Source organism: Hyperolius riggenbachi, chromosome 4 (assembly GCF_040937935.1).
Source record: "Hyperolius riggenbachi isolate aHypRig1 chromosome 4, aHypRig1.pri, whole genome shotgun sequence".
Taxonomy (NCBI): Eukaryota; Metazoa; Chordata; class Amphibia; order Anura; family Hyperoliidae; genus Hyperolius; species Hyperolius riggenbachi.
This window is the reverse complement of record NC_090649.1, coordinates 12,360,359-12,381,167: the sequence shown is the minus strand read 5'-3', so window position 1 is coordinate 12,381,167 and position 20,809 is coordinate 12,360,359.

Sequence of the window (20,809 nt, the reverse complement as noted above, 5' to 3'; positions counted from 1 at the left end):
GCCTCTCTGAATTCCTCTGAGGAGCCAGACCTGTGCGCCTCCTGTAACGATTGTGGGATATCTCCGTGTTCAGCGCACAAAGATGTGCGCTGACACTGCGGAGGTCCTCCACAAGCGTGTCAAGATGCTAGAACCCAGCTTTTGGTGCAAGCACCAGTAGAGGGAAATTCCTGTCGGCAAAGGGCGCTGGGGAGCGCAGAGGAACCAATTCCCTGCACCTCCACAAATGCCAGACAGGAATTGCACGAAGCGCAGAACGCAATCGCAAGAGAAGCGATTGTGAATGAGAACGAGCAAAGGGACAGGTTGTATGTGTGTGCGCCAATCTAGTCGCCACCCCGCGACCGCGCACACACAACAGCAGGTGCGAAACAGAAACGCAACCGCCAAGAACGGCGATTGCCAGAAGTGACACAAGGCAGATCAGAACAGAATACGAGGATAGCAAAGGCACAGTAAATCATACAATGAGAAGATACGGAAAATAATAAACGCTAGCTAACCGCGAACACCGCACTCATTCGCAACAGTGCACGCGGTTATGCGCGGTCTCCACGTGATAAGCACAATAGAGACAAGCACGCCTAACTAACCATCAACAGACAAACACGAAACAAAGAACGTGAACGCTTGCTTAACGGTTACCTCATCGAGCCTACAGCAAGCGCCCGTATCAGACAAGACAGACAAACGAGAAACAGGAACTAGGCAGAAAGGATCCACCGCTCTTCCGCCAGAGCAAGTGTGATCCAAGCAGGAACACAGATCAGAAAGATCCACAGCCGCTAACGCTAGCGGCTAGTGCGATCTAAACAAGACAGATCAGATGAGGTAGCTGGTAGCAACCGCTGCTCCAGCTTACACTCCAGGAACTAGATCAGAAGGATCCACAGCCGCTACCGCTAGAGGCTAGTGCGATCCAAACAAGACAGAGCGATTCGCTATCAACCGCCGCTGGTGACAGCGCAATCGCGACAGACAAGACAGGACAGAATAGGCAGTACAAATTATACACAAACTGACTGCACTAACTAGGAATGCAAGGAGCACTCCCCAAGAATTAACTATACTAAGATAGCAGTGGCTGACACTCCAGGTGAGTCCAACAGGAACAAACCTCTATGAGCAGCGAAGCATTGTGGGAAATACACATAATACTTATAGTACACGCCTCCAATGAATGTGGCCAGGCAATTTGCATGACAACGTATGCAAATTCCTCAGCAAGCACAAGCTGCAAAACTGACAGAAGGTCTTCTTTCCAGAGTCCTGCAGCATGCAGACCTGAATAATGATCAAAAGCGGGCAGCTGAGCAGATCGTTACAGTACCCCCCCTCTAGGGATGAATTCCAGACGTCTTTCAAAACTGGCGTTACCAAAAAACTCTAACTGAAGACTCATGAAGGTCGGGGCAGCCCGACAAGGTCCAATTCCAGAGTCAGTCCACCCGAAACCGACCTCATCGGAAACAGAAGCCACCGAAACATGCCCATCAGTACTACCAGTCTTAGCGTAACACCCATCAGGACTGTGGATACCAGAGAAAAAGCCATCGACACCCTCCAGACAATACCCACCACCTTCCAAGGAGCGTCCGGAAATACCAAACCTGCCACAATACCTGTTCGAAGTGTCCCTTACAACACAAAAGCCACCGTTGATCTTATCCAGGGGACCAAGCAAAATCTCTCCCGGAATCTCCCAGAACCTTTTGAAGCTCCACAGAGATCCCAAGAGGGCAGAACAATCACCAGGCTCACATGGAGAATTACCAAGAACCCCCATGGATCTAATGACAATTCCGGATTCAGAATTACGAGGACACCCATCAAGATCAAGACTTTCAGGGACCACTTCTGGGCATGCAAGAAGGCAGGCTAAATCAGAGCATGTCTCCACCGAGGAAGCATCTGAGTACGCTGGTAACCGAGGCACACTTGGGCTTTCTGGGTCACAGAGCACACTGGGGTACACCAGCACAGGAGAAACCTCAGTACATGTCGGGGAACTGCCAACCTTAGAGTCCGGCACGACAAGACCAAAACCAGTACCGGACAGAGAATCATCATGAGTGGAGGTCACAGGCACTGGACTTTCAAAAGAAGACTCGGATACAAATTCAGAAATTTCTGTGACAATAATATCATCATTGACTACATATGAGTGAAGCTCCGTCAGAGCTGAAAAGGTAGCCAGCAAGGCAGCAATGCCTACGGAAGAGGGTAACACCTCAGAAGGACTTGGGGGGCAGGAGACATCTCCTACAAGTTCTGCACCCTTTGGGAGGAACTCAGAGACCTCCAGAACATCAAACAAGACCTCAGGAACATCATTTTTCAAGTTTTCTCGGAAGGATTCTGAACTATCCATGTTACAGGGCAAAACTGGAACTTTATTTTGTGGACAGGGCAGATGTCCCAGGAATGGTTCCACCATAACCTGAGACTGGATCTCATCATCATGAGGGGAATGTACAGGTATATTTACTGTAACACACACTGACTCCCTAACTTCATTCTCACTGTACCCAGAATTCTGTGTGGCAGTCAAACTAGCTTGTAACTCCAAAACTGCAGAAAAACAGAGTATAGTGGCAATACCTAGACGAGCCTCTAGGGACACTGCAGGAGACTCTAAAAAAGGCCATCTTAATTCATCCAGAGTACAGGGTGCAGAATCAGCACTTTCCTCAGAACAAGAAATGGACTCACAAATGTCAGTGTGATTGGACATCATATTGTTATTCATGGTACAGGGCAGGCTCAGAGAAACTTTCTCTGGACCCAGCAAAGATGTTTCAGAGTCAGATTCGCAAAACCGAAGCGCTGTCTCGCTCTTAGATTCGGCTAACAATGTCAAATCCGAGGAGCCAGAACGCAAAACCTGCGAATCCAAGATCGCTTTAGGTTGTGAAACTGACGCTTCCATAGCGCAAATCTCCGCGATCTGCGGAGCAGACTGCAAGGCATCTAGGGTCGAAACACTGGAGCAATTGTCCCCAGGCAACGGGCCCTTACAGGTGTGAACAGGGTGAGACAAAGACTCATCTGCAGAAGAAATAGCGACATCAACAGAATAAACTTTATTAGGCATATTAATTTCACTTTTGATGCTGCATAGTTTAGGAATTTTTCCCATAGCAGGATCATAGATGGAAGATCTTAAAGATCTGTTCTTAGATGACAAGGGATCCCACATATCTTTGAGAAAACTGGCACATTCATGTTGATCACAATCTGCAGGAACATCTGAGAAACAGGCATTACATCGCATCGATTCAGACTTCACGCAATCAGGAGAGAATCTTTCAAGATTCGCACAAGAATCAACCACAGTAGTGCACCCATTCATGTCAGGTCGCACAATATCTAGACTCATATGCTTTACCCCAGAAAGGCAGGAACAATCATCCGATAACGATGTCTCTTTATTGAAGTCAAGAAGGTCTTCTTTCCAGAGTCCTGCAGCATGCAGACCTGAATAATGATCAAAAGGCTGCCTGCCTGCGCAGGCAGCTGAGCGGGTCGTTACACCTCCTCTTTGCGTTTCCGAAGTCGGCGAAGCCTGTCGTTGAACCAGGGTTTGTTATTGGGGCAGACTCTGAAGGTCTTGGAGGGGATGCACGTTTCCTCGCAGAAGCTAATGTAGGAGGTGACGTTCTCGGCCCATTCATCAAGGGTGGGTGCCTCCAGAGTCGTCCAGTCGGTGGTTTCAAAGCACGCTTGGAGCTCCAGTTTGGACTCTGCAGTCCATTTTATTGTGGTTTTGACTATGGGCTTTGAGGTCTCCAGGAGCCTCCTGTAGGTGGGGATCAGGTGTATTGTGTTGTGGTCGGAGTTCCCCAGGGGGGCACCTTGGATGGCCTTGTAGGCATTCTTATGGACCGTGTAGCAGTGGTCCAGGGTGTTACTGTTCCTGGTGGGGCAGGTGATGTGCTGCCTGTAGCGGGGCAACTCGTGCCGAAGATTCGCCTTATTAAAATTGCCCAGGATGATGAACAGGGCCTCCGGGAGGGCAGTTTCCCACCGCGAGATGCAGTCTCTGAGTGCATGCAGGGCAGTCTTGGGGCATGCATCGGGAGGGATGTAGGCCCCAATAAGGACCAGGGAAGAGAATACCCTCGGGGAGTACCGAGGCCTGCAGTTTATGGCAAGGAGCTCAACATCTGGGGTGAAGGCCTTGTGGAGAGTGGTGGTGTTGGAGCACCAGGAGGTGTTTATGTAAAAGCAGATTCCGCCACCCCTCGTTTTTCCAGAGAGGGCAGCATCCCGGTCTGCTCTTAGAAGGATGTAGCCTGGAACATGCAGATAATTGTCGGGGATACTGTCACACAGCCAGGTTTCGGTGAAACAGAGAACAGGGGTGTTCTTGCTGATCTGGGGTTTGCTGTCGAGTAAGAGGAGCAGCTCGTCCAGTTTGTTGGGTAGTGAGCAGATGTTTGTAAGTAGGATGGCAGGGACAGGGGAGCGTAAACCCTTCCTTTTGAGTCGGGCCTGGGCCCCCCCCCCCCCTCCTTCCTCTGTGGCGGCGTTTGCTCAGTGCTTGTTTGGTGGCGAGATATTCGATGTGTGCGGTGACAGCATTTCACAGGGAAGAGTTTGGAGAAGGCTTTGGACTGACCGGGGGTTCCCATTTGAGAAGGGCCTCTCTAGAAAAGGGTGACAGTCCGTTCAGCGCCCATGGCACAAGCTAGATGGTATGGAGCGGGCCGCCCGGTGCCGATAGATGATATGGAACAGGAGGCAAAGATAGGTGGTATTTGGCGGGCAGCACAGCACAGACTGTAACACAAATAGATGGAATGGAGCAGGCCGAGGTGGGATGCTGGTTAGTGGGATCATATCATATGAGCAGTGCAGGACAGACCATCACATGAGCAACGCGGCACAGTCCGTCACAAGGGCAATGCAACACAGTCTAACACATTAGCAATGCAACACAGTCCATCCCATGAGCAGTGCACCCAAAACCATCCCATGAGCAACGCAGCACAGTCCGTCACATGAGCAATGCAACACAGTCTAGCACATGAGAAATGCAACACAGTCCATCACATGAGCAGGGGAAGATCATCACATGGGCAGTGCCATGAGGCTCTCAGCAACAAGCAGCGAGCACCCAACAAGTTTGGAGCAGGGAGGCATTGGGTAAAAAAGCAGTTGTTGCCTTACCTGATGGAGCTGTAGAGGGGGCTCTGTGTGCTGGTGTGGGCGCCAGACCGTCAGAGGAGGTTTCAGCACCCCTCAGGTTTGGAGCAGGCAGGCAGTGGGTGGAGGACAGAAGTGCCACCCCAGATGGTGCTATAATGGGGGCTCTGTGTGTTGGTGGGGAGGGCGATATTTCGTTATGTCCGTGAGGGGCACATCGGCGGCGGAGGGAGCACGTGCAGACCATGTGGGCTGCGCCCGACGTGGCGTTGAGCAACCTGCAGCAATGGCCCCTGGAGATCCTCCGTCCACTACAGCAGCAGCAGCCTTGCCAGACAGCCGGGCAGGTGGCCTTTTACGGTGGCTGCGTGGGCAGCCCTGTGGACTTGAGGAGGCAGCAGCAGAGAGGGTCCCGGCTTGAGCGGAGGCAGGCCAGGCAGAGCGGAGGAAACAGGCCGGGCAGAGTGGAGTTCACCTAACCTCCTCGCCTCCTCCTTGTCCCGGAGGTCAGTTTGATGCTGTGCGGGACGGGCCAGTGGGTGCAGGCCGGCCACGTGGGTGGTCGGTGCAGCGTAGGGGACGTACCTTGGGAGGATGGAAAGGGATTCGAGCAGCAGCAAGGAGCAGCGACGGGGAGCCGGGGCCCAAGGCAGCGCCAGGGGGCGGGGATGCAGCATCAGCTAGGAGTGTTGCTGGAGGCGCCTCAGTAGATGGAGCAGCGGCAGGCCTGTGGGAGCAATCCGGGGACAGAACGCCCGAGGCTGGGGGTTGCAGCGGCGGCCTAGGATCCGGGGAGTAGCGGCCGGACAAGCAGACTGTGGATGGAGCCGCCGTGGAGGTGAGATGGGGGCTGGTTGGAGGGGGGACCTGAGCAGCAGGCTGTGTGAGGGCGGCAGGAAAACGTCAGGTCGCCTGAGGCTGGAGTTGCAGCGGCAGCCGCTTGGATCCGGGCAATCTGTGGACAGGACGGCTCCTGTGCGTCCGAAGGTGGAGTGCGGCAGGCGGGCAGGAGCGGAGACCAGAGCGGCAAATGGGCGGTGTAGAGTGCTAGATTCTAAAACACTAAAAAAACACTAAAAATTAGGAGAAAAAATAATAAAAACTAAGAGAAAACTGCCTAGATGTAGGAGCCATGTGACCGAGACGACCTACGTGTAGAAGCAGGAACAGAGCCAGACACAGATAATGATTATTCTATATTGGTGGTTTCCAGTTCCAACCTTCTGTATTTTCAGACACCCCATCTCCTCGTAATCTGTGGCCAGCTGTTGTGTGTAACACCAGGCCTCAACAACATCCTGTACAGCTACCAACACCCCTGTTGTCCCATACAGGTATGCTCAATGGGCAGTGGCACCCTTTATCTGCCAGTATATTATTATTATAGACCTACACAGATGGGTGGGCACCAGGCTGCCTGGCATCTGTTACTCTATACAGGCATTTATTAGCCATGAGGTGCTGCTCACTAATCCAACACACACAGCTGGGCCCTGTTGTTTTGCAATATTCCTCACTGATTCTCGCTCACTTCCTGCACTGTACACGGCTTCTGTAATGTGACAATGGCCCGGGAATATGATACTGCTGTAGTCTAATGTGTGAGGCTGAGAAGGAAAGCTCTGAGGAGTGTCCTGGAATAAAGGGGGCATTTCCTGTACTGTGTGATCGACAGAAGACAGAGATTTTGCAGACTTCTTAGTCTTCAGAACAAATAACGTAAAGCTTTTAATGAATGGTTAACAGAGACCCGCCACAAAGGGAAACATCTGTGAAAGAGACCCCAGAGATGAAGCCAGGCTCCATTTTTTAAAACATTTACATTTTTTGCACAATGATACGGAATATGCTAATACTAGTGTAGCCTGCTAGACAGCTGAACAAGTTTAATATTCATGTGCTAGCAAATTGTTTCTTTTCATTTTTTTTCTTTCACATCACTCGCTTTTATTGTAGTAAAAAACACAAGAGTGATCATAAAAACAAATGACAATTAAAAGAACAAATCTGTAAATTAAAGGAGTACACAATTCCGAGAGAGGGGCAAGCTACAGTGGAATAGTTATGAAAGCATAGGAGGAACTACAGTACAATAGTGAATAAATACATGTCCCAAAGGAGCCCAGACATCGGATGATCACATCTTCAGCCTAAGCAAAGGGCACAGGTCTATGAGGATTGGAATAACTATATAAATAACCATAACTATAAATCTTATCTTACTAATATTATACATGCCAAAGTTCGGATGTTTGTCACTCAATCATGCAACAATGGCTGAACGGATTGGAATGAAATTTGGCACACACATAGTCAGTGCTGCTCGAATACCCCTTTTCAAAATCCAAATTGAATTCAGATCCAGATACCCAGATATACGGATCCGATTCAGATATCCAAATCCAAAATTTTTGGCATCCGAACCCAATTTCCGGGATATCCGGTCGGATTCAAATATACAGATAGAAAACCGGAAGTGGCCTGTAAATGGCTCAAATTGCTTTCAAAACTCTCTCTCTCTCTCTCTCTCTCTCTCTCTCTCTCTCTCTCTCTCTCTCTCTCTCTCTCTCTCTCTCATAGAGGATAATTTTTATTCACTTAACCAAAAAGTGGGTGGAGATAAATACAAATTTCACTGGGGAAATGTAAACTGCAGCCATTCTTACACTGTTAATGGTAGGGTTCTCAAACTTTGCATTGTTGGCCACTGGGTGACTGGGATTCAAATTCAGAAAAAGGGTGGAGTCACAAACAACCAATCAGATTTGTTTCATTGCATTGGAAATTATTGATGCCAAAGACCACAAATCTCACAAACTTGGTCATTGAGTAATTGTGTGTTAAGGTTAGAAAAAGTGGGAGGAGCCAACACCAGCCAAATACATACGTGGGCAATGCTGGGCCATCAGCTAGTTTGCAATAATTCAGGTTGGAGTGAGCTCTGAGGTGTCCCACAATGCATCACTGCTGAACAAGGAAATCATTATGCCTGGCTACATATACTGAGGGCACCTATGCCAGGCTGCCTCTACATATAATCCAACATCCATACAGATACTGAGATACACATATCTTAAGAAGGCAAACCTTTGTGTTTCCTTACATTTTAGTAAGGAAGCTTTTTGGTCCTTTGTAGCCCCTTACACACTCCAATGAGTTCTGGTTCCACCATGAGCTAGCTGGGTAGTCTGTAAAGCCCCATCTACACATACAATTTTCCATCAGATTGACCAGAGATCACCTGTAGACATCCAAATTGTTTTTGATCAATTTTGCGATTGATTTTGCATTGATAAGTATCCAAAATCGATTGCAAAATTGATCGGAATCTGATCGGACCGTTCGGTAATTATCTAATAGATCCATCAATCTGACGGAAAATTGTACTGTGTAGATGGAGCTTAACCCTAAGTGTTTCAAAGTCCTACTCCATAGAGCCACATTAATCCATGTTATGTACCATGCAGGGCTGTCCCGCTCATGATGCCAGGTGACACCGCTTCCTCAGGTGGCATAATTCATCAGGTAGCATCCCACCTAACCCCCTCTATTCCTGGCCTCCCACCACCCTCCCTCCCTGGCCACTGGATGAATTACCTGATTTAAACAAGCGGCAGCCTCCTCCTGCAGCAGGGCAGGCATGGTGGGCCCCCCTCGGCTCGCCTGCATGCTAGGAGACCTCAGGTCCGTGTGACTCACAGAGGCACTGTGAAGAGAGGACAGCAGCGCATATCCTGGCAGTAAAGTAATTACTTGTGGTATATGCGCTATGGGAACTGCTCTCCTTTCATCCTGCAGGCCCCGTGAATCTGAGGTCTTCAAGCAGGCATGCAAGCTGAGAAGGACCTTGCATGCCTGCCTTGCTGCAGGAGGTGGCTGCCGCTTGTTTAAATAAGGTAATCCATCCAGTGGCCGGGGAGGGAGGGAGGGGGAGCAGGCTGGCCACTTTCCTGGCTAAGCTATACTGGGGCATTCTATACTAGCTACCTATGCTGGGGCAAGTATACTATCTATACTGGGGCAACTATACTAGCTATCTATACTGGGTAACTATACTGGGGCAACTGTACTACCTATACTAGGGCAACTATGCTACCTATACTGGGGCAACTGTACTACTGTAACGATTGGTGTCAGCAAGAACAGCTTTTCTGATTATTGGTGATCTGCAGTATTACCAATAATACAGATACTATACCTGATTATGTGGTGATCTGCAGAATCACCAATAATGTGAGTATAGCGAGACACAGGACAACCAGATGTAAAGATAGGTGTTTGGTGCAACAGTAATACAGATAGAGATACTAACTCCCCCAGAGAAGCTGGTAGAGGGAGATATCTCTATAGAACACAGGGATCAGCACTCTAGAAAGCTGGAGATGCAGATGAACTAGTAATCAGTTCACCCAAGGAGCGGGTGGTGCACAGTAAGACAACGTATACTGATCACCCGTGGAGCGGGTGATTCAGACTGTACTGCAGCAGGTGATCACCTGAGGGGCAGGAGATCAAGACTATACTGCAACTCCTAATCACCTGAGGAGCAGGTGATGAGGACAGTACCGTAGTTACTAGTCACCTGAGGAGCAGGTGATTAAGACTGTACTGCAGCTACTGGTCACCGGAGGAGCAGGTGATTAAGACTGTACTGCAGCTATTGGTCACCTGAGGAGCAGGTGATTAAGACTGTACAGAGAATCCCTCACCAGGGACTAGGCTCACTGGTGAGGGCAGGAGAGTCAGACACGCAGATTCGGCAACAAACGGACAGATACGATACAAAGACAGAAGGCTTAAATCAGAGTAGTGTTCAGGCTGAGTCGGCAACTGGATCAGATAGGCAGAAGCACAGAATCAGTAAGCAGAAGAGTAGTCAGGGCTAGCAGAAGGTCATAACAAATAATACAATTCAATTAGTACTTTAGCTATCAACAGAATCTGACTAAGTGTGGATCCCCAGCTCCTGCTGGTTCTAGCACACTTTGGGATCTGACTAAGGTCTGAGTGCTAACACGTAGCATATGGAACAGCAGATGAGGAGCTACTGACAGGCAGGTCCTATACATACTGATAGCGCCCCACAGCGCCGCCCCAGTCACTCAACCAATCAGGAGCACTGCTGGAGTCAGCTGACCGGCCGATCAGCTGACTCCCCTTCTATTCGCATAAAGGTGCTGTCGCCTGGCGCGCACGCGCGTAGTCCTCAGTCTATGTGCAACTGACGGACCAGGCAAAACTCCACCATGTAACTGTGCGGCGAAGGCCGCTGGCTGAGATGCGGAGACAGCCGCCATGCCGCTCACCGCTGTGGCGGCATCTCCGCTATCTAATACAGTACCCCCCCCCCCCCCCCGAGGAGTAGACCCCGAACACTCTTTACACGGCTTTTCAGGGTGTAACTCATTAAACTCTTTCTTTAGATCCTCGGCATGCATGCGGCAATCCAGAACCCAAGTTCTCTCCTCCAGGTCATACCCCTTCCAATGGACCAGGTACTGTACAGAATTCTGCACTAATCGAGAATCTAAAATCTTCTCGATGTCATACTCAGGTTGGTCATCAATCATCACGGGGGGGGGGGGGGGAGAGGAATCCACATGCACAGCAGGCTTCAACAAAGAAACATGAAATGATCTCACACCTCTCATGCTAGCTGGAAGATCAATCACATAAGTCACGTCATTAATCTTTCTGGACACAGAATATGGGCCTACAAATCTGGGCCCTAACTTAGGTGACGGTTGCTTCAATGCCAGATGCCGAGTAGACACCCACACCATGTCTCCTGGGGAAAACTTCCACTCAACAGACCGACTTTTATGCGCCTGTTTTTTCTGCGTCTGGAAGGCTTTTCCCAGATTCTTTTTCACAAGCACCCAAATCTCCTTCAGTGCCCTTTGCCAATCCTCTAGAGCCGGGAAAGGGGAAGATGCCACTGATATAGGGGAGAATTTGGGAGATCTCCCCGAAACCACCTGGAAAGGAGAAAAACCTGAAGAGGAACTCTTCAGATTATTATGCGCAAATTCCGCAAATGGCAGAAACTTTACCAAATCTGACTGCGCATCTGCCACATAACACCTGAGAAATTGCTCCAAGGACTGGTTAACTCTTTCGGTCTCCCCATTGGTCTGTGGGTGGTAGCCTGATGAAAATGATAGGTCCATACCGAGCTGGTGGCAAAAAGTTCTCCAGAATTTAGACACAAACTGGACTCCCCTATCTGACACCACATTCTCCGGAATGCCATGCAGCCGGAAAATGTGCTGGATGAAGAGATCAGCTAATTCCTGGGCCGAGGGGAGTCCCTTCAGAGGGACAAAATGAGCCATTTTGCTGAACCTATCAACTACCATCCAGATGACCGACTTGCCCTCAGACCTAGGGCGTTCCCCTACAAAGTCCATAGACAAGTGAGTCCATGGTTCGTTTGGCACCGGTAAAGGTTGTAGCGTACCTACTGGTGCTTGACGAGAGGGTTTATTTCTGGCACACACAGAGCACTCTCTCACAAACTCTTTGCAATCAAGAGCCAACGAAGGCCACCATAAACATCTGAGCAGGTTCTTGTAGGAGACAAAAAAGGCACAGAGAGACCGGGAGCCCGATCTGGTGTATTATCTCAGGGACACCAGAATATGTGTATAGTAATAAGAAATATACTCACAAAATTGGGTTGCTATATACACGCAACCACTTTTGATCGCATGTGAGGAAGTACCGTCCTCACTCGGCCTTGCTTCTAGCAGTGGGGTTGGTCGCAGCTCCGAAAGGAAAAAATGCCACTGGAAGAACCTTCCAAGTGTGCTTTCCCCTATGCAGGGGTACGATGAATTGGGAGAAGGGTAGGAGGCGCCCGTGGACGTGTAGCTTTAACTCTTATGTAAATTTAGATAAAGTACTTAAGTTCCTACCTTAAAGTAGTATAACTCACACATATAGTAATAGTTGAAGTTTCTGAAGCTTTATTGGGGCACAAATGACAACGCGTTTCGCGGCCGAGCCGCTTCCTCAGGTCTATAGGTGTGCCTTTAAATACAATATGGCAACAATCCGGATAGACATACCACTAAACAATAATGTAATTATAAAAACAATCAGGATAGACATACCACTAAACAATAATGTAATTATAAAAACGACAATAAATAATAAATGCATAATACCAATGCAAAAAAACACATACATATATATATAATGGGTAAAAGGTTAAAAAAGTTGGGAGTATGGCATATAAACATATAGACACACGTGCACGTCTGCGCAAACGCAAGGAACGGTATATGCACACCACCCACGCATATCTACATATATACATCCATGTGTTTTCACAGTTCACTCAATCCATATTTATGCAAAATAGGCTAAAAGCTGAAACACCAGGGGGAGTGTAACCTCAGTTCCCTAGAAAAACTTATGAGTATCAGAGATTCCCACAAAATAGGCATATATGGGGATAGTTTCTATGAAAGGGATATGTGGAGGAGAGGTGGGGGGAGTAGTCCTAGTCTTGTTCAAAAATCACATTTAGTATTATTACCTAGGTGGGCAGGATGCTGCCACAGGGGGACGAGATAGGATGGTAGGAAACAGAGAATTCTCCCCAGAGGGAAGGGGGGTTAAAACTGCCCATAGATAATGTATTGAAAGGTGATGTAGGTTGGAAGCTTACCTAGAGGAGTCACGTCTAGATCCTGAGCGCCATACAGCGCTGCACGTGTAGCGGCGCTGACTAAATAGCTGGATGTGCGCGCTGAGCGGGAGCCCCAGTGAGGTCACCGGGGGGGCGGGGCGAGGATCCCTGTGCGTCATGACGCAAAGTTCGCGCGCCAAAAGGGGATCCTCAGTGTAGTCTCCGGGGGGCGTGGCGTCACACCGCATACGTCAGGACATGGGGATGTCCTGTAAACACGCAGGGATGCGTGCTGAGTAGACGTGCTATAGAGCACAATGTATATGCTGGTGGCCATATTGGAGAAGTCCTAGGGAGGCGGCCATTTTGGGGAGGGCCCACGACGTGACCTAGAGCACAAGTGGCGGCCGTGCCGCCATATTAATGGAGACACATGAGGGCAGCCATATCGTGGTGGGTCAGGGATAGATTTAATATATACCGTATTTTTCGGACTATAAGACGCACTTTTTCTCCCCCAAAAGTGGGGGGGGAAAAGTCACTGCGTCTTATAGTCCGAATGTGCCCTATTCAAGCTGATGCACAAAGCGCAGCGGAAGGTCTTACCGATCCGTGCGCTGTTTCCTCCTTCTCCAGCTGCTGAGCTGATCCTCCTGCAGTATTGGCATCTCCCCTCTTAACTTCTGCTATCTGCGGCGGGGGAGGCAGCCTCAGCGCGATCTTGGTATGCTGTTACTTGCTGGAGGGGAGCCTCAGTGTGATCCCATTTACTTATTCCTTAATCCCTGGTACTTTCGGCGGTGGGGGCAACTCTCAGCGCGATCCGGTGTGATCCGGATACTCTCAGCGTGAGCCGGCAACTCTGCGCGATCCGGCCTGATCCGGATACTCTCATCGTGAGCCGGCAACTCTGCGCAATCCGGCCTGATCCGGATACTCTCATCGTGAGCCGGCAACTCTGCGCGATCCGGATACTCTCAGCGTGAGCCGGTGTGACCCAGCAACTTTTCCCCTAACTTCCTTTACGTGCGTCCTACGTCATGTAGGAGGGGGCGCTGGTAAACAAGGAAGTACACCGGCATCAGGACGGACAGTGGCTGCAGCTAGCGCTGGGATTGCCTCTCTTCTGCCCCACCGCTAAAGTACCCAGAGGGGATATGCTGCGATCGAGCTGAGCCTGCCTGCCACAAGTGCCGGGAGTTAGGGGAAAAGTTGCTGGATCGCGCTGAAAGTTGCCGGATCACGAGAATTGCCGGATCGCACTGAGGATGCCCCCACCCCTGCAAGTACCAGGGATGAAGGAAGAAGTAGCTGGGGTCACACTGAGGCTCCCCCCCCCCCCCCCCGCAGCAAGTACAAGGGGTTGAGGGACAGGATGCTGAGATCGCGCTGAGGCTGCCCCCACCACCGCAAGAAAGAAGATGCTGGGATCACACTGAGGCTTCCCCCTTGCAGCAAATACTAGGGATTAAGAGAGAAGATGCCAGGATCACACTGCTTCCACCCTGCCATGGAGTGGCCTGCACCAAGAAGCACACTGCATCAGGATCACCTCAGCAGCTGGAGGAGGACACAGAGAGCACGGATTCCCAACTGGACACCTGGATAGGTGAGATCCTCCACCCTTTAGATGTAATGGTTAGTTATTACTGGTGGGGGAAGCAAGAGTTTAAAGTAGTGTAATGTTACTGGGGGTGAAGCAGGAGTTAGTTGAATGTAGTGTAGTGATACTGGTATAGTGTAGTGTGTAGTGTAGTAACTAGTGGGGGCATCAGGGGTAAATTAGGGTACGTAGTCTAGCTAGTGGGGACAGCAGGGGTTAGTGTATCTTTTTTTTTTGTTTTACTAATATTTATTAAGAAAATTTTCATAACAGAAAGAAAGGAAAATCAAAGAAAATACAAAGAAAATACTCAGTGTTGAGCGTACATATTAATCATGTCAGGGGTTAACAGCGCCTGTCAGGACAGGTTCATGTACTGTAGGAATGTCCAAGGTCAGCTCATCTCTCAGGCTTTGGTCCAGCTTGGATAGAAATCTGACGTTTTGGGGCTATGAGGAGACTATTTCCACTCATTGCTAATAATAAAATATATTCTTAGTCATCTTGTACATCCAATTCAGAAAGGTAACGGAAATTATATAAAACAAAATAGCTGACATAGGTAAAAAATATACACTGACTCTGTTAGTCTAGACAACACTGAAACTGGGGGAATAACAATAACAATATGTGGGGTCACACCAAAGATTAATGGCTACTGTGGGGAAGGCCTATAAGTGGGAAGTGGGAGAGGAATACTAGTGGCCTTCCATTGGGACTGCGGATGTAGGTTGTATTTATGTATGCAAGGGCTTAAAGATACATATTTGAGTATTTGACTCTTTAGTGATAGGAAATTCCTGGCCGGTTCATGTTTTGTGGGGAGATTCTATGAACCGGAATAATGAGTATAATTCAGGGGGGCCGTAGGTCAGGAGAGGATAGGGACCAGGGGCTCCAGACTTTATGGAAGATTGATTCATTGTCTCTTAGTGATGCTGTCATTTTTTCCATCTCTTTGGTCCATTCAATTTTATGTTTGACCTCTGCCAAAGTCGGGGGAGCAATGTTTTTCCAGGATGAGGCAATTGATAGACGAGTGGCTGTTAAAATGTGGGTGATTAAGCGTACTGTGTGTTTGGGGGTGTCTGGGGGGGGTTTACCAAGGACCATATATATGGGGTCAAGAGGGATTAATATCCCAGTTTTTGATTGGATGAGGTGTTGCACTTTAGACCATAGTGGGGAGATCTTTGGGCAAAACCAAAAGATATGTTCCAGGCTACCCTTTTCATTGCAACCTCTCCAGCAGAACTGAGAGGCTTCTGGATAAATTTTTGATAGCTTAGTTGGTGTAAGGTACCACCGGAACATAATTTTGTAAATATTTTCTCTTATCTGTATGCACATAGAAGAGTGCTTGGCGTTTTCCCATATCTCCTCCCAGTCCTCCAATTGTATAGTTTGAGATAGAGCGGATTCCCATTTGGACATATATGTGTGGGCAGGAGTGGCTAGCCCTGATTTGGTGTGTAACAGAGTATAAATCTGGGAAATCAGACCTTTTTGGTAACCCTTAGAGTCACATATATGTTCAAATGGTGTTAGGGGGGGGATAGAGGCGGAGGGAGAGTGTCGCAGTAGGGAGAGGAGAAAATGCTTTGTTTGGGTGTACTCTAGTATGTTTTGGGATGAGAATGGTAGTTTATCTTTTAGGGAGGCCCTAGTATGTAGAAGGCCAGTGAGAGGGTCTTTCCAGTTTAGCAGGTTAAAGAAGTTGAGATTATACCATCTGGACATGAAGTCTCTAGACAATCCAGGGGGGAAGGCAGGGTTGCCCAGTATAGGTGTTAGTGGGGAGGGAGAAGTTCTCAGGTTAGCTGATGTAGCTGTAGATCTCCAGACTTGTACTGTGAATTTTATAGTGGGGAGTAGTTGAGATAGGGATATTTTGGGTGGTTGGTTGGGCCAAATCAGGGCCGCCAGGGATATTGGGAGTAAAGTGAGTGCCTCAATAAGGCCCCATTTGGTATAAACTTTAAGGTTGGTCCATTCACGCAGTTGACGGAGGTGTGCAGCTTGGTAATAGAATCTAAGGTGGGGTAGTCCCAAGCCCCCTTGCTCTCTAGGAGATAAAAGGGTTGAGGCTCGTATTCTTGGTCGTTTATGATTCCAGACAAACTTAGCAAAGGCTGCTTGTAACATTGACAACTGAGAGGATGGGACCAAGACTGGCAGGGTTTCAAAAAGGTATAAAAGTCTAGGGAGTATGTTCATTTTTAAAGTATAGATCCTTCCTATCCAGGAGATCTTATAGGTGGTCCACTTGTGAAGGTCTTTAAGTATTTGTTGGATGAGAGAGGGGTAGTTGTGTTTATATAGGGTAGAGTATGTGGGCGTGAGATGTATGCCTAGATATTTTAGGGATTGGGTTTGCCATTTGTATTGATAATTTTGTTTTAGTATGTTTAATAGATCGGGTGTGATTTTAATGGGTAATGCCTCTGTTTTATCCTGATTTAAGCGGAAGCTTGAGAGTGATTCATAGGCGGAAATGGTGTCATGTAGATTTGGCAAAGAAATAAGGGGGTTTGTGATGGTGAGCAGGATATCGTCCGCGAATAGAGAGATCTTGAATTCATGTTTATCTATCTGGACACCTGAAATGTTCGTATTTAGTCGTATGGCGCTGGCTAGAGGTTCAATGCTGAGGGCAAAAAGCAGAGGGGAGAGGGGGCAGCCCTGTCTTGTGCCATTACGAATCTGGAAGGGAGTATGTGGGGCCATGGGGAGTTTTATGTTAGCTGAAGGAGAGGAGTATAGAAAATGAATAATATTCAGGAAGGGTCCATCAAATCCTTGATATTGGAGGACATGGAAGAGAAACGGCCATGAGAGACGGTCAAATGCCTTCTCTGCATCTAGGCTAAGAAGCAGAGAAGGCCTACCTGAGCGGGTCATAATGGAGATAAGATCTATGGCTCGTCGGGTGTTGTCCCCTGCTTGTCTATTTAAGATGAATCCCACTTGGTCATTATTTATTAACCTTGGTAGTATGGCGTTTAGTCGACAGGCTAGTGTTTTGGTGATAATTTTAAGGTCTGAGTTTAGAAGTGAAATAGGCCTATAGCTCTGTGGAAGCTGTGGGTCCTTTCCTTCCTTGGGAATTACTGTTAATAGGGAGTTTAGGAAAGTGGAGGGGGGATATTCACCTGTCATAATTTTATTTGCTAGAGATGTCAGATAAGGAACCAAGACCATTTGGAAGTTCTTATAATAAGAATAGGGAAGGCCGTCCGGGCCTGGTGACTTAGAGGAAGGAAGAGATTTGAGTGTTTCTAGAATTTCTTTGCTAGAAATTGGAGCGTTTAATGTTGTGCGTTCTTCATCTGTCAATTTAGGGAGTTTCAGATTTTCTAAAAAAGAGGAAACTCTGTCTGTGTATGTGGGGTCCGTTGAGGGGTCAGGTAAATTATATAGCTGCTCGTAATATGAGGTGAAGAGTTGTGCTATTTTAGATGGGTTATAGTGAGTGGTGCCTTCAGTATCTTTCATGGCGTGGACTCCCTGAGAAGATCCCCTGGGATTAAGTTTACGAGCAAGTATAGTGTGGGGTTTATTTCCCCGTTCAAAAAACAGCTGCCTGGTCCATTTCAAGCTTTTCTCTAGCTGTGTGGTCTGAAGGGACCTAATATCAAGCTTTAATTTTTGGATATTAGAGAAGAGGTCTTGAGATGGAGATTGTTTATATAGGATATATGCTTCTTTGAGGGCCTTCGTGAGCTCGGTCAATTTCCGTGAGGAGATCTGTTTGCGTTTGGAGCCCTCAGCAATAAAGTGACCCCTAACAAAGGCTTTGTGTGCTTCCCAGGCCATCCCCAGTGAAGAGACAGAAGGGATATTGGTGGTAAAGAAGGACTGGATTTCTTCTGACATTTTGGTGTGAAATGTTTTGTCCCTTAGTAGAGATTCGTTAAGTCTCCACTGCATAGGTTTGTGAGGCGTGTGTAGCCAATCTAGTTCAATTAGGACAGCATGGTGATCTGACCAAGCAGTGGGGGAAATGTCTGCTGTGATCAAGGATGGCAGAGTAGGCATTTTGGCAAAGAAATAATCTATGCGGGAGTGTGTTGCATGGGGGGGTGAGAAAAAGGTATAATCCCTGTCTGTGGGGTTCGCAATTCTCCATAAATCTAGGAGGCTATATTTACGGATCAGGGCCCTAAATTTCCTGGAAAGACGGTCATGTGAGGGGTATGATGGTGCGTCTAGGGATATTGATCTGTCATTAACAGAGGAGAAAGCTAGGTTAAAATCCCCCCCTAAGATAAGGGTCCCATTAGTCACTTTAAAAAGTTTAACGAGAAAGCTTGTCAGGAAGGGAATTTGGTTGGAATTTGGTGCATATACATTGGCCAATGTTATAGGTCTACCCGATAGTGTGCCCAGCAAGATCAAATAGTGACCTTTTGGATCTTTGATGATTTTGGTTATTTGTAGCGGGAGGCCTTTTTTATATACAATTGCTACCCCCGCCTTTTTTTTGGGTCCCGATGCTAGATACACTTCCGGGTAAGCTTTATTGTAGAGACGCACGGAGTCCTGTGAGGATATATGTGTCTCTTGCAAAAATGCGATATCACTCGCCAGTCTCCGCAGGTCCCGCAACAAAGAGTTTCTTTTTTGAGGTAGATTTAAGCCCTTGCAATTTAAAGTAAGTATCTTAACCATTGTCTATGTGAAATCTGTAACTATCTAAACAAACATTAATCATTTGGCGTGAAACAGTAGAATAAAACAGAAGGAAGGAACATAAGATCAGATAAACATTTGCGTAGTATGGGAGGAGTGCAAGTAGGTAGCATAAGCCACTGGATGTAACGTGGCTACATATTGCAGCAACTAAAAGTAGTTGCACTATCAAGAGTCGAGTGAGAGTTCCTGGTTCCTCCCGGGACCAGATGGCCTCAGGGTCGACTCTCCTGAGGAGCATGAGGGCGAAACAATTAGGTCGGCACATGACTCAAGACTGGGTGCCCGTAATGTTAAATAGCGTGGAGAATGAAAGGTTAGTCCGGGATCCTCTATTCTGGCCTGTGGCCTTTACTCACAATTGACGAGTAGCGTATATGCATCAATGGGATTTTCAAGATGATTGGGAATCCATTCTTTCCAGTGGGTCAGGGTAGGTAAGGCTTCGGGTGGGTGCATTTGTTGAGTGAGAAATATGGCGCACCTTTCTGGGTGGAGAATTATCAGAGAGAGAGCGTAAGTATTCAGTGGTAGTGTTACTTGGGGGTGGGCGGATTCCCATCTGCTTCAAGAACATGGGGGCATCATCAATGTCCGAGAGCGTGAAAAAGGATCCATTCCTGTTTACCATTAAGCGGAAAGGGAAGCCCCACCTGTAGTCGATTCTCGCATCTCTTAGGAGTTGGGTGATAGGCTTGAAAGCCCTGCGTTTTGCCAGGGTGATGAGAGATAAGTCTGTAAAGATGGAGAGGTCATCCCCTTTAAATGACAGCGGGGACGCTTTGCGGGCTGCTTTTAGAAGGGCCTCTTTTGCTTCATAGTAATGCATGCGGATTATTACATCTTTAGGCCTTTGTGAAGTAGTCTGTCTCTCTCCTAGTGAGCGGTGAGCTCGGTCCATTCTCCAGAGTTCAGTTGGAATGTCAGGTGCTAATGTTTTAAAGAGATCAGTCAGATAGTGGCTTAGCTGGTCCGGATTAACAGACATAGATATACCTTTAATTCTCAGGTTTTGTCTCCTATCACGATTTTCCTGGTCTTCTTGTGCGTTTCTTAAGAATTTAATGTCAGACTGCATCAGTTTCTGATCTTCTTCTAAGTCCTTGTGTTTTATAGTAAGTGCGTCCATTTTCCCCTCTACTGTACTGGTTCGCTCCCCTAGGCTATTCATGTCCCTTTTTAGGTCATTTACTGCTGTGAGGATTACGTGTTGGAGGGAGTCATGGAGGGAGCGGTAGTGTCTCTCTAGAGTGGCCTCCAGAAGATCAGCCGTCAGGGGAGCCGAGGATGGGAACTGTGGGGCCTGTGAGGCCTGCTGTGAGAGAGCTGCGTCAGGCTGTTCAGTGTGGCCGGCGCCATCTTGGCTGTCTGGGGTGCGGAGGTAGCGTTCCATGGCGCCTGTCTGCGGGGCCGTTTTGGAGCCCGTTTTCGCTGCCATCCGGCTGCCTGTGTGTTCGGAGGGGGATCCCGGGTCTGTGCCGCGCTATTGAGGCGGAGAGGAAGCTGTGGGCGGCGGTAAGTGAGCTGCGTGGGACCGGAGCTCCGGGTCTATGCGGCCATCTTGTTGTTGCCGCGCATGCGTCCTGGGGTTAGTGTATCTTGAACAGAGGCAGCTTGGGGGAAAAAATGTCTACAAAATGCCCCTGCACTATAGACGCACCAGGTTTAGCATGTTTTTTTTTTTTCCTGAGTTTTTGTCCTCTAAACCTAGGTGCGTCTTATAGTCCGGA